The sequence below is a fragment of the Vicugna pacos genome, chromosome 2 (assembly GCF_048564905.1).
Source record: "Vicugna pacos chromosome 2, VicPac4, whole genome shotgun sequence".
In the NCBI taxonomy this organism is placed as follows: Eukaryota; Metazoa; Chordata; class Mammalia; order Artiodactyla; family Camelidae; genus Vicugna; species Vicugna pacos.
This window is the reverse complement of record NC_132988.1, coordinates 12,828,012-12,844,188: the sequence shown is the minus strand read 5'-3', so window position 1 is coordinate 12,844,188 and position 16,177 is coordinate 12,828,012. Positions and strand designations below refer to the sequence as shown.

The window sequence follows — 16,177 nt, the reverse complement described above, 5'->3', positions numbered from 1 at the left end:
ATGTTATTCATAGTGTGAGTGATATTCAATCATTTTCCCCTAACAGAAACTTCTGCAAATGAAATCTTACATAAAGTCCAATATTTAAAAGATATGAACAATATTAATGTGAAATTATTTTGTGAGTTATATTTACTTACATAAAGAGAATGAATAAAACAATGTGGCTGTCCAACAAATATAAAAATATGTAGTCATGAGTTTTTACCAGTTTCAGCAATTTATTTCGGTATTGTTTCAATTAGACTATATCAAGAAGATCCTGATACATAAAGACAGGTACCTGAATAAGAAATTTCTGTAAGATATTTTGAAACATTTCAATTCAAAGCTAAATCAATAAGTTTCCAACAACTGTTAGCTCCTTAAAAATGTGTAAAACTAAAAATACCCCTAAATTTTAAATAAGGCTAATATTACCTGTAGAACAATATGCTTGAGATATTTACTGATCTGTTAACTTACACAGTGACTATTTACACTACTGACAAAGCACAAAAAGAACACAAGAGCTGTATATGTATCTGAGTCTTACCCACATTTAGCTGAGCCCACTCCCTCCCCTTGCCTATGCAGTAGAGTCATCATTCTTACGACTCTACCTACAGAATATATCCAGTGGGAAAACATCTTTTAAAAAAAACTTTGCGAGTTAAAACTGTCTTTCAAATGACACTGAGAAAGGGAAAAACAGCTTCTGATATACAGGAACTTGCCTGGTACTAGCAGCCAGGCCTTGGTATTCTTCTGTTGAACATAAACTATTTCACAGAACATCAGCATTAGACATGGCCATTCTGACCAGGAAAACAAGACTGCTTGGTAATCACATCTAAACACTGTCCAAGCCACAAAAATACCAAACGTCCTCCTCTCGCAGAAAGTATGAGCGAATGCTGCTGCTTTAACAATTATAACTTTAATCTCACTATATTCTGTCCTCCCCATAGATAAGACTTACTGAGACACCGAAGCATAAAATTGTTCCTGCTTTCTGATAGCACCCAATCCAGAGTGGACCTCTGCTACCTTGGACCAGTCCCTCAATCACCCAACCAAAGCCCAAACCCTTTAAGTCCTTTCCAACACCCTCTTACTGGGACATCACATGGTTTCCCACAGCGTGTTCTCCCTTGCTGCAGTAAGTAATAAATCCAGCTTGTCCAACCACAGGTGTGTTCCTGGTGCTCTTTGCTGGAGGGCATTGACAACACATTTATTTATAAGGAACAGCAGGAAATGCTTATTTAAAAGCTACTTTCACAGCACAAGTTAACATACTAGTAGTGTCTAACATTTTAAATTTGATCTTCCACAACTGTTTTTTAAATTTGTGTTTTTAAATACCATAAGCATTAAAATTCAGAGCAATAAGCTGATTCAAGCAAGAATCATCAATAGTTGATAAAACCATTGGATGAAAACTTGGCAGGAAATATATTCACATGGCCTCAAAGTACCAGCCTCAGGTTACTTATAAATAAGGGAGAAGTAGCTTTACAATAAAAAAATCTGGCCAACACCTTCTTGAGAAAATGACCAAACTCATCATGAACAATAATGAACCAAACCAGTATGTGTGGTACACTGAAAAGCATATACTATCACCTATGCTGTAGTAGTGCCAAAAATGTTTTAACCCTAATCCAATCATAAGGAAAGAGTCAGAAAATTCTGAGAATGTGAAATTTTCTACAAGGCAACTAGTTGGACTCTCTAAAAAGTCAGTGTCATAAAATACAAAATGAAGGCAAGAGAGTGCTTCAGATTAAGAGAAAAAAACCATGATAACCAAATACAATGAGTCATCTTGGATTAGATCCTGGATAGGGCAGGCAGCAGTCTGGGATGGTGATTATAAAAAATTTAAGGCAGTAATTAGGAAAATTCAAAAATGGGCAGTATTATTATATTTTATCAAATCAAGGCTAGTTTTCATGGGTGTAATAATGGTATAGTGGTTATACATTTTTAAAAATCATATTTTTACATCACACATGCTTAGTATTTGGCAGTTAAGTGCTAAAATGTAAAAAACTTTTTTCTTCCACTTTTATTGGGATATAATTTACATCCAGCACTGTATAAATTTAAGGTGTACAGCATGATGATTTAACTTATGTACACAATGAAACGTTTACCACAATAAGTTTAGTGAACTTCCATCATCTCCTTAATTATAAATTAAAGAAATAGAAAAAAAATTTTCTTCCTTCTGATGAGAACTCCTAGGATTTACTTTCTTAACAATTTTCAGATATAATATACAGAAGTATCAAGTATATTTATCATGTTGTATATTACATCCCTAGTACTTACTTAAAACTAAAAGTTTGTACCTTTTGACTACCTTCATCCAGTTACCCTCCCCACACACCCTACCTCTGGTAACCACAAATCTGATCTCTTTTTCCATGTTAGTTTGTTTGTTTGTTTGCTTTTGAAATATAACCGACCTACAACACTGTTCCTATTAACTTCCTATTAACATAGTAAATCAATATTTCCATACATTTCAAAATGATCACCATGATAAGTCTAGTTGTCAACTGTCACCATACAAAGATATTACACAGTTACTGACTATATTCCCCACACTGTACCCTTCATACCTATGACTCATTTACTTGGCAATTGGGAGTTTGTACCTCTTAATCTCCCTCACCTAGTTCTTTCCTCCACCCACCTCCTCCCCTCTGGTAACCTGTTTGTTCAAAACTTACTTTCTAAATGTATATCAAAAGCAGATTATGTGTGTATATGGAAATGAAGATATGGATATGAATAGAAACAGAGATACACAGAGTGAAAACACTGTGGCAAAATAGTAACAAAGTATTAACAACTGATTGAGTCTAAGTGAAGAGTATACAGGTATTCATTGTACTATTTTCTCAACTATAGATCTGAAAAGTTTTACACAAAAAGGAGAAAATAAACTTTTTTTAAATCAAAAAGCTTTTAATCTATAGAATCTATGTATTATTTGCTTCCACAGAGTAGTTTGGAACCAGTATTACAATTTATCGAAATTTTCCATTCCTATATTGAAACAATATAGAAAACACTGTATACAAAATAAAACACCATTTAAAAAAATGTTTAACTGGCAACAAATTTGGAAAATGTTTTTCAAACAGATGCAACATCCAAAGGATTAAAATAATAACCAGATTATATTTTTGAAAAAATAATTTTAATAGAAAAAATGGGAATATATAGATAATTCACAGTAGAAACAACTATCAAAAGCTTACACAAAGATGTTTAGCCTCACTGATAATTAAGAAAATGCAAATCAAAACAATGAGAAAATATTTTTGAGTTAAGATTATCAAAAACAACATCAAGTATTACTGGAGAGGTAGACACACTCGTCCACTGATGAGATAACACTTGAAGGATAATTTCACAGTATCTATTATATTTGTTTACTGCTTATTATACAGCAATTATACTCTTTTTGTTAGCTACCCTAATGTTCAAGGAGACATAAGAAGGTTGCTTGTTACAGGCTTGCCTATGATATCAAGAATCTCAAAATTATGTTAATCTAGAGACTGGTTAAACATTAAACTATAGTATAACCTTAACATGGAATACTAAGTAAAAGTTAGATTAGATCAGATCATAGGTCCTAATATCTAAGTATTAATGTAGCAATGACACCAAATTTTCTAATCAAAATTCATTCTTACCTTTCACAATAACAGCAGTGTAACAGGGCACATGGCTCCCTTACAATTACACCTCAGTTCTCATCAAAGGAAAATGATTTTTAGAAACAACGACTACCCTCCTGCATTGGGTATTTTAAGAGAGCAAGTATGCAGGTTATTTCTCCTTCCCAATATAGTTGGAACATGATAACTAAGCTCAACAGGATAATAGACCTAAAAGATGAAAGGAGACTGTGTCCTTAAATCAGCACTTGAAAAAAGTTTCACTGCCAGTCTGAAAATGTGAAAAATTCGCCAATGGTAACCCTATTATAACTAGAATCAAAATCTAAATTGCTTAAATTTTTATCCAGGCCATATTTAATTGCTTTAAGTATATAATTGCTCTCCTTTTCAACCTCATCTCCAGCCCCTGGGCTCCAACCTCGTTGCCTCCTTTTAATAAGCATAGCAGACTTATTTCCAACAAGGCATTTAAACCCACAGTACTCCTACTTGAATTGCTCTTTCCGACAAATCCTCAGAAGTTCTCTCCATGACTTTAATCATATCTTTGTTCAAGTGCCACCTCTTCAGAAAGACAGTCTCTCTAAACCATCCTCCACCAATCAAGTCAGACACCACTTGCATCTGTGCTCCGTCCCCTTAACAGGGGCACATTTAAGTTTTGAGGGGCCTGAAGTTTCTAAAAACTGAAGGATTTAAAAGAAAGAATACAAAATTACAAATACAAAATTAGAAATGAAAGTTGATACATATTTGAATTAAAGAAAAGATAAAATACTAATTTTAAAAGATTGACAAATGCCATATATAAATCCATTTTATGGATAACATTTATCAAATAAAATTTGTGTTAATTAAATATCTGACACAATTCTGTTATTCCATAGCTCCTATATATTTTTGTTGGGTGCATTCTTTGTTCAACTTTCAAGTGACAAGCTTTTATAATGTTTCTTATACAGAAATTAGGTGGATAATTTAGTCTTTCCTCTAGCATAGCTGATTAAAATTTATTTCTTATTATTCAAAGTTTAGAAACTTTTCATTTCACAATCTGTTATGGTAATGTCATGTAAATTTTTGAGAGTGTTGACAAATATGAGGATTCTCTGTCAAGCCTTTTTCATGTATAAACTTAAGATTTCAATTCAAATTTTTTCTCGCACAATAACTAATCTTATACACCCTAAATTTATGACATTCGTTAACCAATCATCAATGTCATTCTTTGTGTGTTGTAAGTTTTATGCTGTGTTCACTGATAAGAGAATTTGGTTTCAAATAAGTAAGTCATTTAAATATTTTTCCACTATTTTCATGATTCAATCTTTTTCATAAATGGGATTATCAAAAAACCAAGAGCTTATTCATTACTTCTGTTTATAATTTATTTTTTCTTCCTAAATGAATTACTGCTTTTGTATGATCAGAACATTTTTATGTCACAATTCACTTTGCAATGTCAGAATAATTTCTAATTACTCAAAGCACATCTGTAAATCATTTTTGTTTCATACGCCATTAATTTTAATCTGATTTTTTCTTAATTTTTAAATGTAACTATGACAAAAGAAAACACCTTTAACATACTTCCAAATCCTAAGTCTATCATTTCATATTTCTTTCACTAAAGTGTACTGATAAGCAGATGAAATCACCTATTTTAATTTTTTATAAAATATACTATTTCCACTAAAATAGAAAAAAAACATTTGGTGCATGTACGATTATATACATTGTATTATCAATTTTTTTTATATAGGAGTACCAATATTTTGAATGAGTAGGATGAAAACCCAATCTTACAGTATTAGATACGTATCTGAAAATGTTTCCACAGACTTGATTCTGATTCTGTACATTTCAAAGTAGTTTATCCTTTGCTACCAATAGCAGTGCACTCACACTTCTAGAAATGGCCATCAGAGGATACATTCATACTGTATATGGCCTCTAGCCTTATACATTCCTGTCATGATGTCTAGAGCCACTGGACATTACTGGAACACATTCCTACAATGGGACAGCTAGCAATAATTTAACTATACATGGTCATGAATGATCTTCATATAAGTATACACCACTACATCCAAATTAAATGAAATATATCCCCAACTCAGATTATTTTAGCCAAAACCAAACAAATTACCTGCTAATTATACCTACAAAAACCTTCAAATTTATGTTAAAACATCTTTTCAGATATCTGCAGGGCAATAATTACATAACTGAGTACGAGAAAGAAGTGGTAAAATTAAAAGAATTACCCACTATTAACAGAGTTTTGTCCTAGGAATTCAAATCTTATGTAACATTAGGGGAAGAAAGAAAAATTACAAATTTCAAGAAGCTTAACAGAACATAAGGAACGGATCCGTAAGAAAGTACAGAGAATATAATCAAAGTGTTACTAAATCCACGGTGAGAAAGATAAGTGAGAGAAGCAGGATTAGAACCTGCCTGACTTTAAAATTAAAGTTCCAGTCACACTAGTAGGCTCAAAACCTGATTGGTGACTTAGGAAAGAAATTTGTTCTTGTTATATACAAGGTTGTGCTGGGGTAGCAGTAAATGTATGGGGGGGGGGGGGATGACATCCACCAGATCTTAAATCAAACAAAATCAAGTTTTCCCTGGCAAGAATATAAAACAGGACTACCCACACACAAACAAACAGCTATTATAAGAACTCCAAAGTACAGAACTACAGTGAATTACAATCCTCTTTAGTACCCAAAAAATATTAAAATAAAGAAGAAAAAAGTTCAAAACCTACATGACATATGGATGAACAGAAGACAATCTATATATATATATATACATTTTTAATCACTATATACACAAATGGAACTCTCTTCATCAGCATAACTAACTCAAAGAAACCAAATGAATAAAACTACTATTTGAAAAAAGAGAAGAAACCCAGTCTAATAATCAGATTACATAAGAGAAAAATGGATTAACCATGTAAGCATCAGTTACTAAAATAACTGACCTACCCATAAAAAATAAACCCAGGAAGAATAAAAAAATCCTAAGTCCAAAACCTTCCTTCAAAAAAACCTCTTGACCCAGATGATTTCACTGGTGAATTCTATCACATAGTTAAGGAAAACATATGCCAGACCTATACAAATTATGTGTCTGGTATACAAACATTATGTCGGTATTACACAAAATAGAGGAAAAGAAGACTGTTTCTAGTTTTGACAAAATTTTTTAGCGAATCAAATCCAGTGATATATAAAAATAATAATACATCCTAACAAAGTTTATCTAGGAATGCAGGGTTGAGTTAACATGAAAAATAATTAATGTAATTCAACCACATTAATAGTTTTAACAGAAAACCTACGCGATCATAGCAACAGATGCAAAAGTCAGTGACAAAATCAAATACCATTAATGATTAAAAATAGACAAACAAAATCATTCAGCGAAGAACTTTTTTCAACCAGATAAAGAGTATCTGTGAATGTCCTATGGCTAAAAACATATTTAATAATGAAATACCAAATATATTCTCCTTACGTTTGGGAATATGGCAAGAATGTCTGCTCTCATTACTTATATTCAATATTATACTATAGAAATCCAACATAAAAAGGTAAAAGAAAGCGAACAGATCAAAACGGAAGTATAACTGTCTCTGTTCACATGACTGTTTATAAGAAAATCGTAAGAAATCTGCCCCCAAAAGTTACTACAGACAGGAAATAAAAAATACTGATGTTCAATCTCCAGTGCCTCTGTTAAGGGGTTAAAAAAGGGTGGGTGGTGGTAGGGGAAACAAACAAGTATTGATGAAGATGGGGAGAAACTATAACCTTGGCCCTTGTAAATTGCTGTAATGTAAAATGGTGAAGCCACTATGAAAAACAGTTTGGCAGCTTCTCAAAAAGCTAAACAGAATTACCATGTCACCAAGCAATTACACTCCTAGGTATACACCCGAGAACTGAAAAGAAGACTCAGACATTTGTACGCCCATATTCACTGCAGCATTATTCACAATAACCAAAAGGTGGAAACAACCCAAGTGTCCACCAACAGACAAACAGATAAACAAACTGTGGAATATTGCCACGGAATATTATTCAGCCATAAAAAGGAATGAAATCCTGATGCATGCTCCAACTTAGATGTACTTTGAAAACATTATACCCAGTGAAATAAGCCAGACACAAAATGGCAAGTACTACATGATTCCACTTATATAAAATATCTAGAAAAGGCAAATTCATACAGACAGAAAGTAGATCAGATATTACAAGAGCCAGGGAGAGAGGGAAATGAGAAATTATTGCTTAATGAGTACAGAGTTCAGTTTTTTAATTACCTTAAAAAAAAACTCTCACACATTACTCAGAGAAATTTAAAAAACAACCTAAAGATATACCATGTTCATAAATTAGAAGACTAAATATTGTTTAGTATGTCAATTTATCTTATTACGACATGTTATATTAAGCACAGAGTAATATGTTAATTCTTAAAATCTTGATGAAATACTTCACTGAAGAAGATATCCAAGTGGTCAAAAACGCATGAAAAGATGCTCAACATTGACATCAGAGAAATACAAATTATGCCCGGGATATCACCAACTTTGTGCTGTTGTTTTCATATATACATTATAAACCTAACAACACAGTATTTTAATTTTTGCTTTAATCATCAGTAATTCTTTAATTAATAAAAATATACAGTGGGCACTTGAACAACATGGATTTGAACAGCATGGATTCACTTACGGATTTTTCTCTCTAAATATGTACTACACAATCCACGGTTGGTTGAATCCTCACATGAGGAACCTGAGCCTCTTCAATGGTCCACTTGCTTCTAGGTTTTCCCTCAATAAATGTACAGCTGCGTGGCTCGCCTAACTTTTGTCCGGTGCCACTGGTACTACAGGAGGCAGGAATGCACCCAAAGGCAAGAGAGCCACAAACATACAATTCTTACACATTGTAGTTGCAAGCTTTAAAGGATAACTTCTCATCTGGCTTCTGCCTCCTTATGGTCATTTTCTGCTGCTTTTAAATAGAGTTTTCCTTTCAATATTTTATCCAGGTTTTATTACTGTTAGCTGAGGGATGGTTTACTCAACTGCTTTAGTGGCATCACTGCATCATTACTGGATGTCAAAATTCTATGAATGGTCAGTGACAAACTTCTCACATCCTTGATTTTCATTCCTTCCACCAAATTAAGGACTTCGTCTCATTATGCAAGATTTTTAAGTACTCCCACCTTTCAGTTTTCTCTCCCTTAACTCACATAGTACACTGAGAATAACTCCTTATCCATCATAGTGCTTTTATCATTAGAAAGAATGTTTTCTGTGAAAACCAGAAAACATGTGGTAAGAAACCTAATTTTAATTTTCAACTCCACCACTACCTGTGAAGCCATAAACAAATCACAATCTCTGTGATCCTTATTTTTACCATCTGCAAATGGGAATATCACCTGCCTCACTACTTAAGTGTAGGATCAAAATATGGTAATTGATATTAACAAGTGTAGACAAGAGTTGGTCAAAGATGCTATAGGGCTGTGATATGAGAATAGATGAAGGGTTAAAATCATTACCTGAAAAAGAACAAAAGAAACAGACTGGGAGATGCAGGTGAGTTCATTCACTGATTCAGCAAGTATTTACTGAGTTCCATGCATCTATCAAGCATTGTACAAGACAAATTTTTCAGCCTGAGAGATAATTTTGGTGTGCTTAAGACATAATGACTGAGGTAAAATAGGTAATGAAGCAAAATGTGGCATTTGTGAATCATCACAAATTTGTGGTAATTTACATAATGAAAGCAGAGACCACCTCCTAGAAATGATACATAATGAGGAGGAGCAAAGCTTCAACCCCATTAATACATAAGGGGTATATAAAGGAAAAAAAGCAAGAACAAAGAGAACATTTAGTTGGAGAAGTAGTAGACAAACCATTGAAGTAGACTACCACAGAAAACATGGGAGAAGTGAATGTTAAAGAGAAGCAAAACACCAAATGCTGAAAAAGGTAGGACAGGAGGAGAAAAGAAAAGACACAGATTAGCAACTGGAACTCAGTCTTATCTTAGAGATGATACAGAGCATTCATTCTATCATCAGCCTAACCAATGCCTTATCTACCTGGGTAGATGAGAAAAAGTGGTTTACTTTCATTTGAGGAAGCAGAACACCAGTATTAACTGCAGAAGGTAGCTGAGTAAGAGTTGAGAAACTGGACACCTAGAGTCGACTATAAAGCAAACAAGCTCGCTGTTTAATAGGAGGACAGGGAAAGAGCAGAAGGTATTTTTCCAGATGAAGTGTGATAAGACAGAGAACCCAGCATGGAGCATAAAAGGGAGAATAAGTGAAAACAACAAGGTTCCAGAGAAGGAAAGGGGGACTGAGATTAAGGATACAGATGTTAGCTTTCAAAAGAAATAAAAATACTATATTCTTTGAGTAAAGTTAGACTGAAGAAAGAAAGTTTAAATATGAAATGAAAAAAGAATAAGAGAAATAGGGACAGGACTGGTCATGGAGGAGAGTGGAAAGGTTCCAAATAATTAGTAATGTGGAATGAAATAGAAGATCAAAACGAGATAAAGACCAAGAAACACTGAAGCTAAACTAGGAGGGAAAATGTGAATTCATACTAGGAACCTCTTGAGACAGAAAATTGATAAAACTCTAGCAACGCTAGGCAGTCCACAAGCAGGGAATAAAACAGAAGAAATACACAGTTGTAGTTCTTTAGATGAATAGACTGGGAAATCTCTGAAGAACGATCAGGAGAATGGAAATCTTGGATAATAAGAATAAAATGGAGATGGCTACCAGAATGAATGTGAGTTAATCTGGATTAAGTTTTTCACTTAAAAAGGGAAGGAAAAGCCTTTAGGAAAACTTCTCTGCATGAGGTGGTTACTGCAGTAACTGTACTGGGAGAAACAAGAATCAATACTACTGTGCAATAGCTTTCAGACACTTGTGCAAAAAATAGGGTGACATTCCGAATAATTCAAGTCCAGCTGAGCTTTCCCAAGTAAGATTAGAAAGTAATGTGAAAGACTCTTCAATGAAGAACAGTTTCACTGTTCTATCCCTACCACCCCGACCAATATCTCCAAGGTGCAAGACAGATCAGCGGAGTGGCAAACTCTAGTCCACGTGCTGAGAAGCTGCCACCTAGAGAATAAGCCGACCGCTACTGTCTTTAAGGACAAACTGCTTTAACTAAAGGGTAATCCTTCTTTACCCTTGTAAGAAAAAGAGGTCTCTCCTAATCTTAAACTCCCATTTCAAATACAAATACTCAAAGAGAACTAATATATATTCAATGATTGTGTTAGGAGGCACACAGAACAAGAGAAGGGAAAGGAGACAGAAGAGTGCACAAAAGCCATTTTGCCTTAATTCAGCCATAAACAGGTCATCAAAATCCTCTTAATTACCACATTTGACATACAACCATAGGAGGAGGTAACTCAGCTAAATCTTTTCCTTAATTTTTTTTTATCACAATTGAAAATTTAACACCACCATGAATGAGATGTCAGTTTTTATCTTCTTTTCCATTGCAAAATGTCCACGGATAATATAAGACAAACTATAAAAACGTCAATGTGAAGAACAATTTCACTCATCCAATGGGCACTTAAGTGACTGTTAACCAATGGACACTGGATTTAAAATCAGTGAGAAAAATATCAATGATCTTGACTCTATAAAATTTCATTAAAATAGATTTTTGGTTACTTGAAATTTATACAGAATACTGTTAGATAACATGAAAGATACAAAAGTAAACTTCTCCAATAAAAATGTATTTATTACACTGTATTACAACCCCTTACCCCTTACACAGAAAGCCGATGCTACTAAAAGTAGTAACATCCCATTGCTACATGCCATTTCTCTAAAAAACTAAATTAGGCATTATAGGCCAATACATTCTGTAACATGCCTTCAATTGATAAAAAGCCACATAATGTAAAAAATAAGAAACTAAAATGGTCCCATAAAAACTAAAAAGACACATACCTAATAAAGTAAAAGAAAAATAGACATATTTCATATGCAGGTTTACAAAAACATCAACAGGTCACTGACTACAAATAACCTGTACAAGATTAAAATCAGTAAGATTAATCAAATCTATTTTCTCTTCATAAGAAAAATAAAAAAGAACTCTGATAATATTCTTGGCCTAAAATGCAATGGCTTATTAAGGTATGAAATCAAATATGCAATGAATGCCATGATAACTAAAGTATTAAGTTCTTCTCCAGTCCAAAAAATTAAGCATGAATTTGTAAGACTAATGTCAATAAACATATCACACACAGCTGATGTTTTCATGGCAACACATGGGATCAAAACATAATGTTTTGCTTAAAACAATTAGCTGAGGAACTGAAGCACAAATACAAGGATAATTGCTTCCTTTGGGGTTTGGCTGTCAAACACAGGAAATGTCAATGCTTTATAGTCCTGTGATCATTAAAACCTTGTCACAAACCTAGACTATCAATGAATATGTATTTTAAAATAAATCTGCAATGACACCAAAAGTACAAGCAACAAAAAAGAGATAAATTAGACTTCATCAAAATTTAAAACTTTTGTGCCTCAAAGGACACCAGAAAGTGAAAAGACAATGCACAGAATGGGAGAAAGTATTTGCAAATCGTATTATCTCATAAAGGGCTAGTTTCCAGAACACATAAAGAATGCTTACAATTTAACAATAAAAAGACAACCTAATTTAAAAATGGGCAAAAGATCCGAACAGACATTTCTCCAAAAAACATATGTAAATGGTAAATAAGCATATGAAATAATGCTCATCATTAGTCATTATGGAAATGAAAACCAAAGCCACAATGAAATACCACTTCACATCTATCAGGATGGCTAAAATACAAAAAAAAACCACCAATAATAACAATCAATGTCTGTGAGAGAGGGGAGAATTGGAACCCTCATATACTATGGTGAGATTATAACATAGTGCACACATTTTGATAGTTTCTTGAGCTAAACACAGTTACTATACTAACCGCCCCTTATAAATTTACCCCCTATAAATATACACTCAAAGGAAATGAACATATAAGTACACATAAAACCATCTGCAAGAATGTTCATTGCAGAAACATTCCTAATAGCCAAAACATAGATACAATCCATCAACTGATGAATGAATAAACAAAATGTGGTATACAATGGAAGATTTTTTGGCCATAATATTGAATGATACATCATGCTACTATGTGAGTAAATCTCGAAAATATTATGCTAAGTGAAGGAAGCCGGATGCAAAAAAAAAAAACCCAAATATTGTATGATTACATTTGTAAGAAATGTCCAGAAGAGGCAATTCTTAGGAAAAGTATATTAGTGGTTACCTAGGATGCTGGTGGGGTTGAGGGTGGGGAGAAGTGTTGGGGGAAGGAGTGCCTGAAACCAGATAGTAGTGATGATTGTACAACTCTGAATATAATAAAAACCACTTAAATGTACACTTAGGGATGAATCTTCTGGTATGTGAGCTATATATCTCAAAGGAGTCATTAAAAATGAGTATATTTGCAAAAATAAAATATATGTCACAAACATATGTAATGCAAAGATGACTGCTTCCCTCATACTAACTCAAGTATCTGTATCAATGAGGGAAAAATATGGCAGTAAGTTACTCTTTCTACTTAATGTATCTCCAGGAATCAGTCACTGCATTTTAAAGTAGTAAAAACTTGTTTAAGAGATTTCTGTAACATCATTTGCTCCTAAAAACGTTACATTTTATTATAAGTATATAGTAAACAGTGTAATATAATTGTTGAATACCTACATCATCTATGATTATTACAGAATTTTAGAATTATCATTTGGTTGAATATTTATTGCTTCAAACACATTAAAAAGCATAATAAAAGACATCAAGACTTATTAACATTTATTGTATCTAGGAGATTTCCTTTAGGTAATCAAATAAATGTATTCATCCTTAAAGATATTTTATTGACTATATTAATCAAAAAACTACATTAATGCAACTTGGTTAACAGTCAATGCATCAGTACTTTCCCCTCATTGTTGAGGTATATTTAATAATTTTTAAATTTATTATTATTAACTGAAACCTTGTTATACCTATGAATCACCCCAGTACACAAGTCTAAAACATTATATAGTGAAGAAAAACACATTCTGAGATTAACTCTCCTACTTTCACTCAAAAATAAAACAGTAAAAGTACTACCTAAGTGAAATCAAAAGTTTATGAAATTCTTAACTACAGGCATGTATCAAATTTTCATATTATAATGTTATTACAAAGAAAGCGGAGTAGCTCAGAAACAGCACAGAGTCTGATCAGTCTTTACATGGGCTTATTGTGACAAACGGGACCTCACATAAGGATTAAAGCAAAAAAAGTATGTGTATTAGTATCGACAGCTAATCCAAACTGTTCAAAAACAAAACTCTCCTGTAGGGAAAATCCTGTTTCATCCACAAAGTATTAGCATTTCTGTCCCCCAAGACTATTTCTTTCTCTGAACACTTTTAATACTTTGGCTGCACACTAGAAGAATTTTCTTGACATAATATGTAGAAAGAACCAGAAGAAGATCAGAATAAGTATGAAGAGAAGAAAATTCCAGACTAGGTAAAACTTAAAAGAAATATAAATAATTGTAATTTACACTGGCTATTATTGTAAATATCATTAATATAACATACACATAAACTTAAGTAACATGCAAGGGGTTTAGCACGGAGAATATGTACTTACCAAATACTTAGATATCCTTCTAAAAATCCCACTGATGGTTGAGACTCCCTAAATAATAAAAAAATAAATACATAAGGAATAATTTTTCAACTTCAGAAGTTACCCCTGATATGTAAAATCTATCCAAGAATCTCAGTAAATGACAATTTGTTTTTTTCACACTACTTTAAAATCCAAAGTATGTTCTGAACTTTGGCAAATGATTAACAAAATCTTTCCTAATCCTACAAATTATTGAAATTTTATATGCCACATATGGAAAAGCTAATGAATTATCAAGATATTGGCAGTTTACTAGACTACAAAAAGAGTGAACTCTGTAACAAAATCAGATCTCAAAATTACAGACCAAGACAATAGCATGCTTACAGGGTCTTAGAAAAGCATTCATATGTTAAATTATTCCTAACCATCAACATACATTGTCATACTCTACATTCTGGTATCTGGTTACCATCTTTTAAGTAGCAGTTAGACAACGTAACTGTAGCATCTACAGAGTTAAAGTAGAGACAATGAAATAGAAAGATAGTTTACAAAATAGTTACTCTATTTTATTAAAAATTAACATAAGGAAACACTTTAAAATCCACCCTGTTGATACTAGAATTAAAAATTAATTAAAATTAAAATATTTTACCTATAATAAAAAGAAATGCATAAACAAATTAATTTTACTACTTAGAAAATTTACTGTAAATAATTTTGTAATAAACGGAGTACACATCCTTTTAGTCAAGTTTCAAGTCAAAATAACCTTCAAAACAAAGTTCAAAAATTCAAGAATAAAGCATTAAATACTACAGAGCTCTTATGGTTTGCCAGGCACATTGCTCAAGATTTGAAAAAACTTACATACACTTTTAAAAATCACCTTATTTACTCTCCATTCTGTAAATTACAAAACCAAGCCTTATAGAGATTCATTTATCTGCTTATATATAGCTGCCATTGACTGCACAACCCAATGTCTTTAAGACATCATACTATGACTCCCCAAAAACAAAACAAGACAGAATATGACATAGTATATATAGTAAAACTGATTGCCACTTTTTATAGAGTCAGAAAAAAAAGTTTTTAAATTCCTTTAAAAGAATCAACAGAATAAAAAAAAATCATCTATTTTAACTAGCAGAAGACGTTGCCATGCAGAAGTTACAATACCATATATAAAAATAAAATAAAAACATTTTTTATGGGTAAGTCATACCGATAGATTTTCTATCTCTACTACTATTAAAATCAAAATCAAATGAATCACAGCCATCCACAGGCCATGGAAAAGGAGGGAAGAAAAAAAGTATGTTAAGAGACCCAAACAATAAAGTTTAAAACAATAAAGCTGTGAGATGACAGGAAAATACCATCATGACTTAGAGGTAGGCAACAGTTTCTCAAACAAGACAAAGATAAACATAGCAAACTGGACTTCATTAAAAATTGTGTTCTTGAAATGAAAATGCCAGCTACAAAGTAGGAGAAGATATTCACAATGCACATGTCCAAAAGACTCATATATAAAATATTTTTTAAAAAAACAACATTAAATCACCAAGAAAAAGACAACTCAATTTTTAAGATATGCTAAAGACCAAATAAAACTTCACAAAAGATAATTTCAAAAACGAATAGACATGTTGGAAAGGTGTTCAACATCACTAATCCTCAGGAAAATACA

At 32.6% G+C, this 16,177-nt stretch overlaps 1 protein-coding gene across 4 annotated transcripts in view; it reads right to left on the bottom strand.

The window, feature by feature from the left end:
* The window catches only part of FBXW7 (F-box and WD repeat domain containing 7), a 198,575-nt gene that overhangs the window by 127,600 nt on the left and 54,798 nt on the right, over positions 1-16,177 (bottom strand). For 3 of the 4 annotated variants that reach the window (XM_072975603.1, XM_072975593.1, XM_072975613.1), the window contains exon 2: positions 14,497-14,544. The exons of the other annotated variant lie outside the window; for it this stretch is intronic. The gene's annotated coding sequence lies outside the window, so the exon portion shown is untranslated. The remainder of the gene's footprint in view (positions 1-14,496; positions 14,545-16,177) is intronic. 4 annotated transcript variants of the gene reach the window in all.